Source organism: Diabrotica virgifera, chromosome 4 (genome assembly GCF_917563875.1).
Source record: "Diabrotica virgifera virgifera chromosome 4, PGI_DIABVI_V3a".
Classification (NCBI taxonomy): domain Eukaryota; kingdom Metazoa; phylum Arthropoda; class Insecta; order Coleoptera; family Chrysomelidae; genus Diabrotica; species Diabrotica virgifera.
Window position 1 is genome coordinate 158,861,660 of NC_065446.1, and position 16,303 is coordinate 158,877,962.

Sequence of the window (16,303 nt, forward strand, 5' to 3'; positions counted from 1 at the left end):
TAGAGCTGAAAGTACAGACACCTATCAAAACCCCTCTTCCGTCGGAAGTATTTCGGTTGTATCCCTACCTTCACCAAATGACACTGCATTACCTAAACAATCGAATACTTCTGGGTTCTATGAAGTGAATTGTGAAAATATTTATATTACACTACACAACTTGGCGCAGAGTTGCAACCAAGCAGCTTCTCATAATCCATCAGTTTCCAACTATGTCAATTCCTTTGACCCTTACAATACATAAAGTATATTTTAGAGTTATTTTGATCCTTATTCTCTTTTACTGTAGTAAATTAATGATATAAATAATGCCTGCAGTTTTTTTTTTCATTTTCTTACCTTAATGTTATGGCCAACCGTTCTTCGAGAGAAATAGCTTCTCGGTAATTCGTGTCTGATTTTCTAATATCATTTTCTACAAGGTGCAACAGTTCATCGAAACAATCTATTGTCATTCTAAAATAAATGTAGCATCTTTTATCGTCTTTTCGTAATTGAGGCATCAGCGTGTGATATTCCCCACATTTCAGTCTTTCTAGATTGATATCATGAACCCATTTTCTTCTTTTCCTAAGATTAAATTCATAATATAGTCCATATTGTTGTTTTAGGATAACTATAGTTAATAATTTTACCTTGAATTGTCGTCCTCCATTGCTAACATTACAAGAGCTTCTTCTTCATCTGATGATGTATACATTTTTGTGAAGAATTGAGATCACTGAGTAGTATTCTTTGTTTTTCGTTGTCACCAACTCTTCTCAATACTAGACACATACGAGTATGACGCGAATATATTCGCTTCAATATGAAGTTCTTTACGAATTCCGTCAGGAATTCGACTGCGAACTTTCCGTCACGAATCCGCTGCGAATAATTCGCGTTGGTTTGGGGGAGCCTTAAAATCGGTATACGTTAACAAAATGCATTTTCTCGGCTTCCCATGGAGCAATTTCCTTCATTCTTTCTTTGTTCCCTAATAACTCGAGTAGAGCCATCGAACTAACGCATTATTAAATGTCAAACTTGCTTTTGTTTTGTTATAATAGATTAATTTATTTATAAGAACAGAAAATTACATATTTTTTCCAGTTTTATGCTTTTTTTTAGATAAACTTACTACAAGTGTACCTTTTAAAGTTAAAAACATAAATATTCTCATTTGAAAGCTGTATAATTATTTAAACAATTTTTATTTAAACAAATTAAAATATTGTGTTATAATAAATAAATTAATTTATTATAACAAAACAAAAGCAAGTTTGACATTTAATAATGCGTTAGTTCGATGGCTCTACTCGAGTTACTTGGGAACAAAAAAAGAATGAAGGAAATTGCTCCATGGGAAGCCGAGAAAATGTATTTTTTTTAACGTATACCGATTTTGAACTTTGAGGGTTACATTTTCTCCAACCTAATTTTTGATTGGAATTTTGCTATTTTTGGCAATTTTCACACGTATTATCGATAGTTTTTATTATAATAATATATGTTATGAGGATTTTAAAGATATGAAAATTGGTGTGGAGAAAGAGGACAAAAATAAAAGGTGATGGTTTGAAAATTATGATCCTATTGTTTATATCTTTGCAGTAAATTTCGGTCAACTTTGACCGGTTGTATCTCAGGAACCACTCGTCGTAATTAAACGTTCTTTCTTTTAAAAGAAGCATCCTACCGCTGGCTTTCGAGTACCGTTTTCACGATTTAATTTAGTTTAATATTTCCCGAGATATTCTATTTGTTTATAAGCCAAAAAATTGTTTATAATTTTAAAATATTCCTGAGGCCGCTTAAATAGTCCAATTTCAATTCTGTAAAGTACATTAGATAGGTATAGTATCTTTTTATGAAAAAATCATAGTTATTCTTATGCATCATAATTATTGTCGTTATTATAGCGACCGTAAATATTTAATTAACATTTCAATTGTTGCTAAACTGTTCATTAAATTTCCATCGGCTTTTGGAATTATAGTATATACGGAAAGAGCTTTTACTTTACCAAGTTATTTAATTATTGATTAACAACTACTTATCTAAAAGTTTAGTTGAAAATAAAAGATTTTGTTGGAAGAACCCGCTTTTTCCGGGGAAAGTTTTCGTCGAAGTAAATCGGAAAAAACACGTCTCTATGCAGAATTTAATTGCGGTGAATTTTTATTTGGGTGTTTTTGGTCTAAAGTTAAAATCTTTGGAGTTATAGAGCAAAAATTGAAAAAAACACAATTTTCGGGCGCCATTTTGTTTATAAAAAAAGTAGCACACTATCTGCGGACTTTGCATATCTATATTATTAATATATACAATCATAAGTTTCGATTCCAGCAATAAAATTGCTGGTAAATATATATATATATATATATATATATATATATATATATATATATATATATATATATATATATATATATATAGTGACTGTACACCCCGATATGGGGCTAAGTCGCGTAAGCTTTCTAGATCCTATTTCTTAGGGAGGATCAGTCCCTTTTGCTTATGTTATCTTCTTAACGATTTCTCTCCATTTTTTCCTATCTCTAGTTTTTCCCCGCCATTCTCTGACTCCTGCGTTTTTTAAGTCTTCTTCAACTTCTTGCAACCACTTTGATCTTGGTCTTCCTCTTTTCTTTCTTCCTCCTGGATTCCATTCTATCATAGCATATGTCACTGCTTCATCTCCTGCCCGCCAGATGTGACCTAACCATCTAACTCTGCATTGCTTTATTTTGGTCACGATATCTTCTTTTAGTACTTTCTTAATCTCTGCATTTGTTCGGCTTCGATATTCATTTTGCTCTGTTCTGATTGGTCCCAGTATGGTTCTCATGATCTTTCTCTCCACTATTCTTAAGTTTTCTTCATCTTTTTTAGTCATCGTCATTGTTTCTGCTGCGTATAATAATATTGGTCTAATTATGGTGTTATACATTCTCATCTTGGTTTTAATAGACAGTATTTTGCTTTTAAGTAGTGTTTTATTTGCAAAATAAGCTTTATTCGCTGCCAATATTTTTTCTTTTATTTCTGGTATTCTTTCACCCGTTTTGCTTATTGTCACTCCTAGGTATTTGAAATGTTCTACATCTTCAAACTCTGAATTTCCTATTTTGGTTTTTCCTTTTATTGCTGGTTTCCCTAGTCTTAATATTTTCGTCTTTTCTTCATTTAATGTGAGTCCCATTGTCTCCCCTTTCTCTTTTATTTCTTCTAGCATTTCTTTCATTATGTTTCTATTTTTTGCAATAATAACAATGTCGTCTGCATATGCAATTATTTGTCCACCTCTTGTTCTTAGGTTTCCTTTGTTTATATTTCGTAGTACATATTCTAAAGCTAGATTAAACAGTGTCGTGGATAAGGCATCCCCTTGTTTCACTCCTTTATTTATAATGAATTCATCTGTCTCGCCTCTTTGCGTCTTTATGCTAATTTTGGTAGTTCTCATTGTCATATTTATTAATTTTCTGAGTTTATATGGGATTTTTAATTTTTCCAGGGCAATCATTAGTTGTTTTCTCTTAATCGAATCAAATGCCTGTTTGAAATCGATGAATAGCATTTCTAATTGCAGTTTGTATTCATTTGCTTTTTCCATTATTTGTTTTATTGTGTGTATAGCATCTATTGTTGATCTTCCTTCTGTGAATCCACATTGGTACTGACCCACTCTCTTCTTCGTGATCTTTGACAATCTTTTTCTTATTATCGAAGTCAATATTTTATATGTTGTGCTTAGTAGTGTTATTCCTCTATAATTTTCACAAATTTGTTGGTCTCCCTTTTTATGTATTGTTATTACCTGCCCTATCTCCCAGTCCTCTGGCATCTTCTCTTCCTTCCATATATTTTTCAATAGTGATAGTATTTTTTCCTTCAGTTCCTTTCCTCCATATTTTATAAGTTCCATGTTAATTTCGTCTTTTCCTGGAGCTTTTCCATTTTTGCTCTTCTGTATTACTTCCTCGAGTTCATCTTATTGTTGGCTCTTTTGAGACTGCAATGTGTATTTCGTCTGCTTCTTCGTCCACCGTTTCCTCTTCTTCGTACATTTCTTCTCCAGTGTATTCCTCCGTCAAGAGTTCTCTGTAGTGATCTGCCCATACCTGCCTATATTCATTGTCTTCTACAATGACTATTCCCTCTTTATTTTTTATTCCGTTTGTTTTACCTTTGTATTTTTTGGTTTGTTCTTTAATATTTTTATAGAAATGTTTCGTGTTTCTATTTGTTCTTTCCTGTTCTATTTCTTGCATCTTTTCATCTGCCCATCTTCTTTTATTTTGTCTTATAATTTTCTTAGCGTCCTTTCTTAATTTTTCATAACTTTCTCTGTCTTCCTCTTTATCCGTTCTCAGCCATTTAATTCTTGCTTGCCCCTTTTGTGCTGTTAGTTCTTTACATTCGTTGTTATACCATTCGTTTTTTGTTTTCTTCTGGTGTTTGCCTACCTGCTTTTTTGCAGCTTCTTCTATTGACTTTTTGATCATGTCCCATTCTGATTTGATGTCCTCTGCTTTATATTTCTCTCTTATTTGCACTGTTACTTCTTCTTCATATTTTTTTCTAATATCTGCATTCTGCAATTTATTGACATTCCATTTTTTCTGTTGATTTTTCTGTTTAGTTTGGATTTTAACTTTTTGTCTTATGGTGGCTGCGACCATATAGTGGTCTGAATCCGCACACGCACCTCTGAAAGTTCTCACGTCCTTCATTGAAGATTGTTTTCTTTTGTTTATTAGTATGTGATCAATTTGGCTATACGTTTTCTGATCAGGTGACCTCCATGTTACTTTATGCATTTTAGGGTGTTCAAATTTTGTTGAGCTTATTATCATGTTTGTTCTTGTTGCTAGGTTACATAGTCTTAGACCATTATCATTAGTGTTTTTGTGTACGGTGTGTTTTCCTGCAATTTGCTGTAAAAAATCTTCTTTTCCAATCTGGGCATTGAGGTCTCCTAGTATAATTATAACATCTTCTTTGGGTATTTTTTCCATCTCTTCTTCTATCTTATCATAAAAATTGTCTTTATCGTCTGTGTTGCTTGTTTCTGTAGGTGCGTATAGGTTTAATAGTGATATATTGAATGGTTTATTATTTATTCTTACATACGCAATTCTTTCACATATCGGTTTAAAGTTTATGACTTTTTCTCTTAGCTGTCCTAGAATCATGAATCCCACTCCTTTTTGTCCTTGCTTCTTTCCTCCTGAGTATAATAGTGTAAAGTCTTGTTTATCAATCTGTCCTTGTCCCTCCCACCGTATCTCTTGCAGTGCTGCAATATCTATTTTATACTTTGCTAGTTCTTTGCTTATTTCTAGCATTTTTCCTGGTGCCAACATCGTTCTTATATTCCATGTGCTTATTTTCAGTTCTTTATGTTTTTTATTTTTTTGTTTTCGTCTTGTATTTTTGTTTCCTTGTCTGCTCTTATTTATTTCTTTTTTGTGATACATCAATTTATCTGCACTCATTTCCTTTTTATTTGCCTCGTCCGTCGCCAAATAAGTATTGTCTTGTATTCTCTCATCAGTTGCTAGTTTTTTGAAACGTTTTGAAAAACCTCATCCAACTGATTCTTGTTCTTATTCCATTTCCTCTCCACATCTCCATATGTTTATAATTTTAAAATATTCCTGAGGCCGCTTAAATAGTCCAATTTCAATTCTGTAAAGTACATTAGATAGGTATAGTATCTTTTTATGAAAAAATCATAGTTATTCTTATGCATCATAATTATTGTCGTTATTATAGCGACCGTAAATATTTAATTAACATTTCAATTGTTGCTAAACTGTTCATTAAATTTCCATCGGCTTTTGGAATTATAGTATATACGGAAAGAGCTTTTACTTTACCAAGTTATTTAATTATTGATTAACAACTACTTATCTAAAAGTTTAGTTGAAAATAAAAGATTTTGTTGGAAGAACCCGCTTTTTCCGGGGAAAGTTTTCGTCGAAGTAAATCGGAAAAAAAACGTCTCTATGCAGAATTTAATTGCGGTGAATTTTTATTTGGGTGTTTTTGGTCTAAAGTTAAAATCTTTGGAGTTATAGAGCAAAAATTGAAAAAAACACAATTTTCGGGCGCCATTTTGTTTATAAAAAAAGTAGCACACTATCTGCGGACTTTGCATATCTATATTATTAATATATACAATCATAAGTTTCGATTCCAGCAATAAAATTGCTGGTAAATAACTTTTCCCAAAAATGGCCTATTCTCCGATAATCAGCCCAGACTATAATAGTATAGATATGATTTGTAGGAGTTCTATTTCGACCAAAAACCATTAAGTGACACTTTTTAACATTAAGTTCCATTCCGTTGCTATCACACCAATAGCTCAACCGATCCAAGTCAGATTGTAATTTTTGATAGTCACCATCATTCTCGATTTTCAAATATAATTTTAAATCGTCAGCAAACATTAGGAAAAAAGCAAAGTGGAAACAGGAGGCAATATCATTAACATAGATATTGAATAGAAGGGGTTCAAGATGTGACCCTTGTGGCACTCCTGAAGGTACCTTAATTTCAAACGATTGAAAACCCTGAACACATACTATTTGTATTCTTTCAGATAGGTAGGATAACAACCATTCTAAAAGTTCACCCTGGATACCCTCTGTTTAGTATACGAAACGAATACGTTCGATAACGAAGCAAAGGCTCAAAAATTGAGGCCCTGACCTCTCAACTTATTGATTAAAATCTTGTGATTTACCCGGTCAAACGCCTTTGTAAAGTCTGTCTATATAGCATGAACCTGGAAGCCACCTTCAAGAGATCCCACAAGGAAGTCAGTAAATGTCAATAAATTAAGTTTTCAGTGGAGTGGCCAGAGAGAAATCCAAATTGCTGGTCGATAAAACAGCATTTTAAACTTGCTGACAAATAGTCACAAACAAGACTCTCAAAAACTTTGGGAATACAACTCAGAATGCTAATCGGACGATAATTGTTCACTTAAGACTTATCTCCAGATTTTAGTATTGGGGTAATAAAGCTAGTTTTCCAGTAGGCTGGGAACATCCCGGTCTTTAATGACAGGTTAAAAATGTGAAAAAGAGGTCTAGAAAGTAAAAAAGCTTGAGTGTTTAAGAAAAGAAGGTGGAAGACCATCTGGACCTGGCCCCTTGTTGCTATCCAAAATGGAAATTTTGGAGTTTATGGATAAAAGACATAGTTTATGGATGTTCCCCTACCTCGTATCGAGGCCCCTATGGGGAATAACAAATGACCATTAAAAAGTGTCTGCTCCCATTGTTTAATAATATACAGGGTGAGTTGTTACTTTTTACAAAAAATTTTATTCGTCATAATTTTTGAACGGTAAGATCGATATGTCTCTTATTTTGGTCAATCGTTACACTATTGCCACCCAATCAACAGATTTATTCAAACTAGAAAAAATCAGGTCAAGCTTTAAAAAATTAGTTCGTTTTGGTCTTAGAAAAAATTTCACCCTGTATACGGTTTTTGAAAACTCTAATAAGAATTTTCCAAATTAGACAAATAGGCAATTAAAATGGCGTATTTATTTTTTCCCCACACGACTACTTAATTTTTTATAAAAAAATCAAATTTGACTATGAATTAAAAGTTTGGTAAAGTGAACCATAGATTTAAAAAAATTAACTTTTATTACAAAAAGAAATTTTTTTTACCAAATATTTAATTTATAAGTAATTATACTACCACTGATCGTGCTATACGTTTTAAATAATACAACCCTTTTAGCCAATCTCCAGAATTTAAAAAAAAACAGGTTGTTTTGAATAATACTAAAACATAACCCTGTAAAATATTTGTTTGTAAAAAGGAGTCAAACAAAGAAATCTAAATTAAACAAAAAGAAATATTTTTCCCCTCGTTTTTTGCATCACTACCTTCTCAGCATGTACACTCACCGGCAGAGAAAACGGGCACCCCAAAAAATGGGTCATTTTTAATGTCTTGTATTTCCTAAACCTGATGTCCGATTTAAGTAATTTTTTAAATATGTTATAGCCTTATTCTTTATCAATATCGCTGTAATAATATTGTTGCTAGACAGGTACATTGTCATTGTATACAGGGTGTACGAATCAAACTGTGTTTTTTCTCAAACTTTGGAACACCCTGTGGAATGTTCTAGCTTTTATAAAATACTGAAATTATAACCAAACTATAGCCTGAGGTTTTCTTAACATTCGGTTTTTTTATTCATTCGCTTATGTTGGATAATCAAAAAATTAAACACTTTAACAACTACCCCTGTTTTTCGTTAATACAGGGTGTTTTTAAATAAGTACGGCAAACTTTAAGGGGTAATTCTGCATGATAAAATAATGACAGTTTGCTTTATAAACGTATGCCCGCAAATGCTTCGTTTCCGAGATAGGGGGTGTTGAAATTGTTCTTACAAACTGACGATTTATTTATTTCTCTAAAACGGTTTGTGATATGCAAATGAAATTTGGTAGATTTTAAGAGGTAGTTATTGCGCATTTTTTGGCATACAATTAAGAATTTTATATTCACCATTAGCGTGCATACGGGTATAAATATTTTAGATATATCCCGTATGCACGCCAATGGTGAATATAAAATTCTCAATTGTATGCCAAAAAATGCGCAATAACTATTTCATTTGCATATCACAAACCGTTTTAGAGCAATAAATAAATCGTCAGTTTGTAAGAACAATTTCAACACCCCCTATCTCAGAAACGAAGTATTTGCGGGCATAAGTTTATAAAGCAAACTGTCAGTATTTTATCATGCAGAATTACCCCTTAAAGCTTGCCGTACTTATTGAAAAACACCCTGTATTGACGAAAAACAGGGGTAGTTGTTAAGGCTATGGGTACATAATTCGCAAATATTTTACTAGGTCTGGATCCCGCGTATGAAAAAAAAGTTGATTAATAGCAAGCTGAAAATTTGTTAATAGCTTAAGGGTGCCTAGTTAATGGGAACACTGGAACAGGGGCAGTTTTACTTGTGGAACAGATTAAAAATTTGGAACGGTCAGACCACGAAAACGGCACATTTATTTTGTCCGACAGAACAGACTTAAACTCTCCGAACAGAGATTAAACTCTCATGCAAAAATCAGACTGCTATTTATCACCTGTCATAATTCCTGTCATTTCACATATTCTACATGTTCCACTCATTAAAACGCCCATTTGGTGATAAATAGCAGTCTGATTTCTGCATGAGAGTTTAATCTCTGTTCGGAGAGTTAAGTCTGTTCTGTCGGACAAAATACATGTGCCGTTTTCGTGGTCTAACCGTTCCAAATTTTTAACTTGTTCCACAATTAAAACTTCCCCTGTTCCAGTGTTCCCATATATCAAAGTTTGTCAGACTAGACACCCTTAAGCTATTAACAAATTTGCAGCTTGCTATTAATCAACTTTTTTTTCATACGCGGGATCCAGACCTATACGTGTATCACTACTTTTTCTGTCTTTACACTACAAATTACGTGTAGTAAAATTCACACTGGTATGGATATGCAAACATTACTAGAACCCTCTAATATACAGGGTGTAACGAAAATACAGGTCATAAATTTAATCACATGTTCTGGGACCAAACATAGTTTGACTGAACCTAACTTACCTTAGTACAAATGTGCATATAAAAAAAGTTACAACCCTTTGAAGTTACAAAATGAAAATCGATTTTTTCCAATATATCGAAAACTTTTAAAGAGTTTTTATTGAAAATGGACATATTGCATTCTTATGAGAGTAGCATCTTAAGAAAAAATTATAGTGAAATTTGAACACCCTATACAAATTTTATGGGGGTTTACTTCCTTTAAACCCCCCCAAACTTTTGTGTACGTTCCAATTAAATTATTATTGTAGTACCATTACTTAAACGCAATATTTTTAAAACTTTTTTGGCTCTTAGTACTTTTTCGAAAAGTCAGTTTTTATCGAGATATTTTGAATATTTTTCAAATCCACCACATATTTGTATATGGCTAAGTACGATTATGGAGACTTGGTAATAATATGAAAATTTATGTATGATTTACATTTTTAGGTATATTTTGAACCGTATTAAAAAAGAAGCCATATCTCGATAAAAGTCACCTTCTCGAAAAAATACAAAGAGGCAAAAAAGTTTTAAAAACATTTTGTTTAACTAACGGTATCGCAGTAATAGTTTAATTAGAGCGTACACAAACATTTGGGGGGTTTAAAGGAACAAAACCCCCATAAAATTTTTATGTAAACATATTAAAAAAGAAGCCGCAACTCGATAAAAACTGCCTTATCGGAAAAACACTAGAAGCCAAAAAAGTTTTAGAAATATTGAATTTAACGAATGGTACCACAATAATAATTTAATTGGAACGTACAGAAAAGTTTGGGGGGGGGGGGTTTAAGGGAACAAAACCCCCATAAAATTTTTATGGGGAGCACAAATTTCACTATAATTTTTCTTTAAGATGCTCCTCCCATACGAATGCCACATATCCATTTTCAATAAAAAATCTCTAATAGTTTTCGATATATTCGAAAAAATCGATTTTCATTTTGTAACTTCAAAGGGCTATAACTTTTTTTATGTGCATATTTGTACTAAGGTAAGTTAGGTTCATTCGAACTATTTTTGGTCCCAGAATATGTGATTTAATTTATGACCTGTATTTTTGTTACACCCTGTATAACTCTATGACTAGAACGTCATTCTACTTGAAAATGTCATCATTAATTTAAAGAGATGGGTTTTGAATGTTCTTGGATAACTGTTATTTTTATAATTGCAAATTATTAATTCAGTTAATAAATGTGATAATTTTTTCACCAACTATGTATTCAGCGATTGTAATAATTTATTTGTACAACAAAGACTAATACTCAATCGAGAAAAGAGGAAAAGTGTTAAAGTGATTTTTTAATAATATATTGTTATGGAACGCTTACAATTTTGAACATCTTTAACAACAAAATAGGTACTTGGATCACAGAATATATTATCCTGATGTATTCTCTGCTTGGATCTTCCACAAATATTACACAATAAATAACTTTTTATTAAGTTCACGTCTTAAATCAATTATTTATCAAATACACTATATATCAATAATATTTAATCAATAACTCAACATATTCCCGATGCAATGTCAAATATTTAAAATTGCCACTGATTGTCAGTGTCTGACTGACAATATATGCTGACAATATTCGGCTGAGTGCGTTGTAAGACAAAGATAGATTTGGAAAATATTACCACGGCATTGTGTTCATTTTTTTCGAATCCTGAAAAAACCAATAAATATTTTGGAAAAATTTAAACGCAGAATGAAAGACTAAATTATTACCGAGGGCCGAAAGTCCCTTAGAATAAATAAAAAGTTTATTTTGAATGATATATTTGAAATTAAAAAACACACTAAATTTTCTCTTAGTTTTTCACCCCTGTAACTTATTAAAATAAACATTATAGAAGTTCTCAGTCTCAGGGACTTTCGGCCCTCGCTAATAACGTAATCTTTCATTCTGCGTTTAAATTTTTCAAAATTACTTATTAGTTTTCTCAGGATTCGAAAAAAATGAATCCCCATTTGAATAGCATTGCAGCCGAAAATACGTACCGATCCTCTTAAAGTACCTAACTTTTTTATTATCCAACCTAAGCATGAATAAAAAAACAGAATGTTAAGAAAATCTGTGGCTATAGTTGGGTTTTAATTTTAGTATTTTATAAAAGCTAGAACATTCCACAGGGTGTTCCAAAGTTTGAGAAAAAAACACAGTTTGATTCGTACACCCTGTATACAATGACAATGTACCTGTCTAGCAACAATATTATTACAGCGATATTGATAAAGAATAAGGCTATAACATATTAAAAAAATTACTTAAATCGGACATCAGGTTTAGGAAATACAAGACATTAAAAATGACCCATTTTTTGGGGTGCCCGTTTTCTCTGCCGGTGAGTGTATTAACACTATGTATGTGTATAAAAATATAAGTGAATGTTAGAAGGCTATGATAATTTGACATTTTCGTTGTTTGAGTACATAATTTGACTTTTCGATCGCCATCGTTATTATTTATTTTTGTTTCTTACACTATTTTTACTTTTTTGAATTATCATATTTTCAAAATATTTTGCCGAATCTACTTGCCAATGTAGCCGCCCGAGGTATGTACTTTATGCACGATGGGGCATCACCACATTTCTCAGTTGCTGTTCGTTAACATCTTCATGTAACTTATGGAAATAGGTCTGTGGTTAGGATGATCACCTAGATCACCTGACTTTAACCCTGTCGACTATTCCATATGGGGTCGATTAGAAGAAATGGTTTATCTAACCATAACAACTAAGTAATTGATAAAATTATTGATTCTTGTAACATTAGAAATGATCCCTTAACTCTCAGGTCTATTAGATAGTTGATGGTCCAACAAAGGTGGATTTCATTTCGAAAATCTGCTATAAATCTCAAAAAAAAATTTGTTTTATTTGTTTCTTGAGTTCTTTTATGTATGTATACAATTATTGTTGTACACACATACATACTCTTAAATTTACTTAAACATGTAAATAAATCCGTTTATGTTTAATGTTCTACATAAATATGTATTTTCTTTTCGTTAATTTAAAAAATAAATTAACTGTATTTTGCCTTTTGAAATAAAACTGAGAATTCAATAGAACGACACTACTGATGAATCACTAAACAATTACTATACAGGGCGATGTTTTAGTATTACTCAAAACAACCTGTTCCTTTTGAAATTCTGGAAATTAGTTAAAAGGGTTTTATTGTTTACAACGTATATCACAAGCTGTGGACGTATTAATATGTATAAATTAAATATTTGTTCAAAAAAATAGATTTTGCAATAAAAGTTAATTTTTTTAATCTATGGTTCACTTCACCAAACTTTTAATTCATAGTCAAATTTGATTCTTTTATAAAAAATTAAGTAATTGCGCGGGGGAAAAATAAATATGCCATTTAATTGCCTATTTGTCTAATTTGTAAAATTCTTATTAGAGTTTTCAAAAACCGTATATATATACCGGGAGATATTAACAGAACTTCAACCACGATTTTCTAAGTCCTGCCCTTTGCAATACTGGAAGGTTAGAAAAGGTACTTACAATTTATCGAAAAATCCACGGGTTTCCTGTGACATTTTCCTGTGAAAATTGGATTTTCCATGAGGAAAAAAATGGGGAGTTGTGATGAATTTCTGAGTCCTGCCATATCCATAGAATGACAGGATACTATCAATTTTATGAAGAAAATTTTTTGGGCAGGAGGGTTGCAAAAGGACTAAGAGTGTATATGGATATACGAACATGTAATGAAAATAATGAAATTTTCATAATTTTCTGAGTCCTGCCAACTTAATAAATTAAACATAATTATTTGAAAATGATCAAAAAAAATGTTGGCATGACGTCTCCTAATGTTTAACTGCATTTGTCCCTTGGAAAATTCTGTGGAAAATTTTCACCTTGGTTCCGTGATTTTCTGAGTCATAAAATAAATTGTATTATAAAATAAATAATTTAAGTAGATATTATTCAAAATGGCAGGATGTTTAGTTACACCTTTTTTACTACACATAGTTAAAAATGTGTAAGAAAATTTGTCGAAAGTTATCGACACGATTTTCTGAGTCATGCCATTTTGGACATATCTCAAGAATGTTAATATAAAGCTATTTACAAGGAGGCAGGATGGTGTGTTACAGGATGTGTAGTTATTTCGTATATAAAAATAAAATTTTAAGTCAGTAAAATTTTTGCAGGTTGTTATACAAACATATTCATATTACCACAATTTTCTGAGTCATGCCATGTGAAGTATGCTTAAAAAACACTAATCTAAAACCGTTTACAACGTGGCAGGATAACCTCAAAGATATTTAATACATAAAAATTAATTTTTATATCGTTAAAAGAATCGTATGGTATTAAATATTATTTTCCTAAGTAATGTCTCGGATTTTTACACACCTTTCAAATCTAATACCAAACTGTAACCTATTTATTTTAAGGGATTAGATCATATTTGTATCTAAGTAAACGTAATAAAAGTAATAGAAAGAAAATCAATAATTTTACAATTAATTGGTTATACGCTGTGAGCTCGTACGTAGAGGGGATATTTACAAATTCGCGAGCGCCAGTAGTGACAAGTCTGTAAACGTTTACCGGAAAGACATAAATGTCAAAGTGATTAATTTAAAATTAAAATTAAAAACATTAATTATAAAAAATATTAGTTGGTCAAAGCTGTGGTATATATTTTTACCTTAAATATACTTACGTTTTAAATACTGAATTTAAGTTTTTTTAATGTTCCGTAATATGTAATTATAAATTAATCTTAGCGACATCTACACGATAATTGTGAAAGTATCCGAAGTAAGAAATTTATATTTTATCAATAGAACGTCAAAATTATTAGCAAAATCTTAAAAAAATCGATTACAATTTAATTACTTTTTTGCGTTGTAAATATTAAGCGATAACAATTAAATAATAAATTTAAAAATTACCGGTGAAAGTTGAATTAGTAACCGCCAGGAGCGACACCAGCGAAGCTCAGAGCGTATAGTAGGGATTGTACCTATTATACAGGGTGTCCAGAAACTCTTCTAACAATCGAAGCCCGGAGATTCCTCAGATAATTTTAAGAAAATTTAACTCAATTCACCTCGTCCGAAAATGCTTCCCAAGAAAGCTAGAGCTCTTTAAAGATGGCGTATTCTAATTAGATTTTTTTTAAATAGCTCCAGAACACTTCTATTAAGAAAAACGAAAACTGGTACACCTATTTATCTTCCAGAGATAAATCTATTCCATCATTTGTCAGTTTTTAGTATCGGTCATAGGCGTCCGTTTAGGGTAGGGAAACGGATATTTTATCGCATAACTTTTCTGTGTTTAACTTTTAAGCATTTTTGACACTGGATTATTAAACTATGGGGTATTTTTGTACTAAAAGGTACTCTTGCTATAAGTCGTTAGGATACGCCGTGTTCTAGAAAAATCGATTTGGAAAATTTTTCGGTTTTTGAATTTGAAAAAAAAAATAAAAAAAAACTATTTAGAAAAACTATCGTCAGATTAAAAACTCGACACGGGAAATATGAGGCACATCTGCACAAATTAGGAATAATTAATTCATCAGTCTGTTTTTGTAATAATGTTTCGATTAGAGATTTAAACCATATTTTCTTGGAATGCAAAATTAACGAGAGATATATAAATCAATTATATTACAATTTACGACAAACACAAGTTCATTTTCCAATTAGTATATAGAATATCTACTAAGTTGTCATAAAATGGAAATATTTAAATTACTCATAAACTACTTGAAAGAAACAAATAAATATAATCATTTAAGTGAAATACGTATAAATATAACAAAACTAATAAATTGAGGTAAAAATAAAATAAAAATCTGTGGCTAACGAACTCGCATCCAAACCATTTTTTCACACACACACACACATATTTAGAAAAACGAAAACTGGTAAATTTATTTCTCTTCCAGAGATGAATATTTTATCAATTGTCAATTTCTAGTATCGGTCATAGGCGTCCGTCTTGGGTAGATCAACGAAATCTCATAACTTGCTTTAATTGTTAAGCATTTTTGACAGTAGAGTATTAAATTATGAGGTTTTCTAGTACTAAAAGTTACTCTTGCTTTAAGTCGGTAAGTACACCGTTTTTTTTTTATTTTTTTCAAATTTTTCTTAAGTTCAAAATACGAAAAATTTTGAAATTGATTTTTCTAGAAAACGGTGCATCCTACCGACTTAAAGCAAGAGTACCGTTTAGTACTAGAATACCTCACAATTTAATAATATAGTGTCAAAGATGCTTAAAAGTTAAAGACAAAAAAGTTATGCTATAAAATAACCATTGCCCTACCCAAAACGGACTCCTATGACCGGTACTAGAGATTTGCAATTGATGGAATCGATTTATTTCTAGAAGATAAAAGGGCGGACCAGTTTTTGTCTATCGAAATGGAAGCGTTCTGGAGATAAACAAAATCTAATTACAAGGCGCCATCTTCAAAGAGCTCTAGCTCCCTTAGGAAACATTTTTGGATTATGTGAATTGTGTTAAATTGTCTTAAAATTATCTTAGGAATCTTAAAATTATATACAGGCTGTTCCATTAAAAAAAAACCAGTTTGTGTCACCCTGTCAATACGGGTAGCCCTGTATATTAGAAAATATTTTTAATTATGATCCTCCCTTTGCCCCACGTTATACCTAAATAACTTTTT

General features: G+C 31.4%; 1 protein-coding gene across 3 annotated transcripts in view; it reads left to right on the forward strand.

The window, feature by feature from the left end:
* LOC126883978 (transcription factor mef2A-like) overlaps positions 1–16,303 on the forward strand; it is a 105,839-nt gene that overhangs the window by 6,695 nt on the left and 82,841 nt on the right. The window lies entirely within an intron of this gene.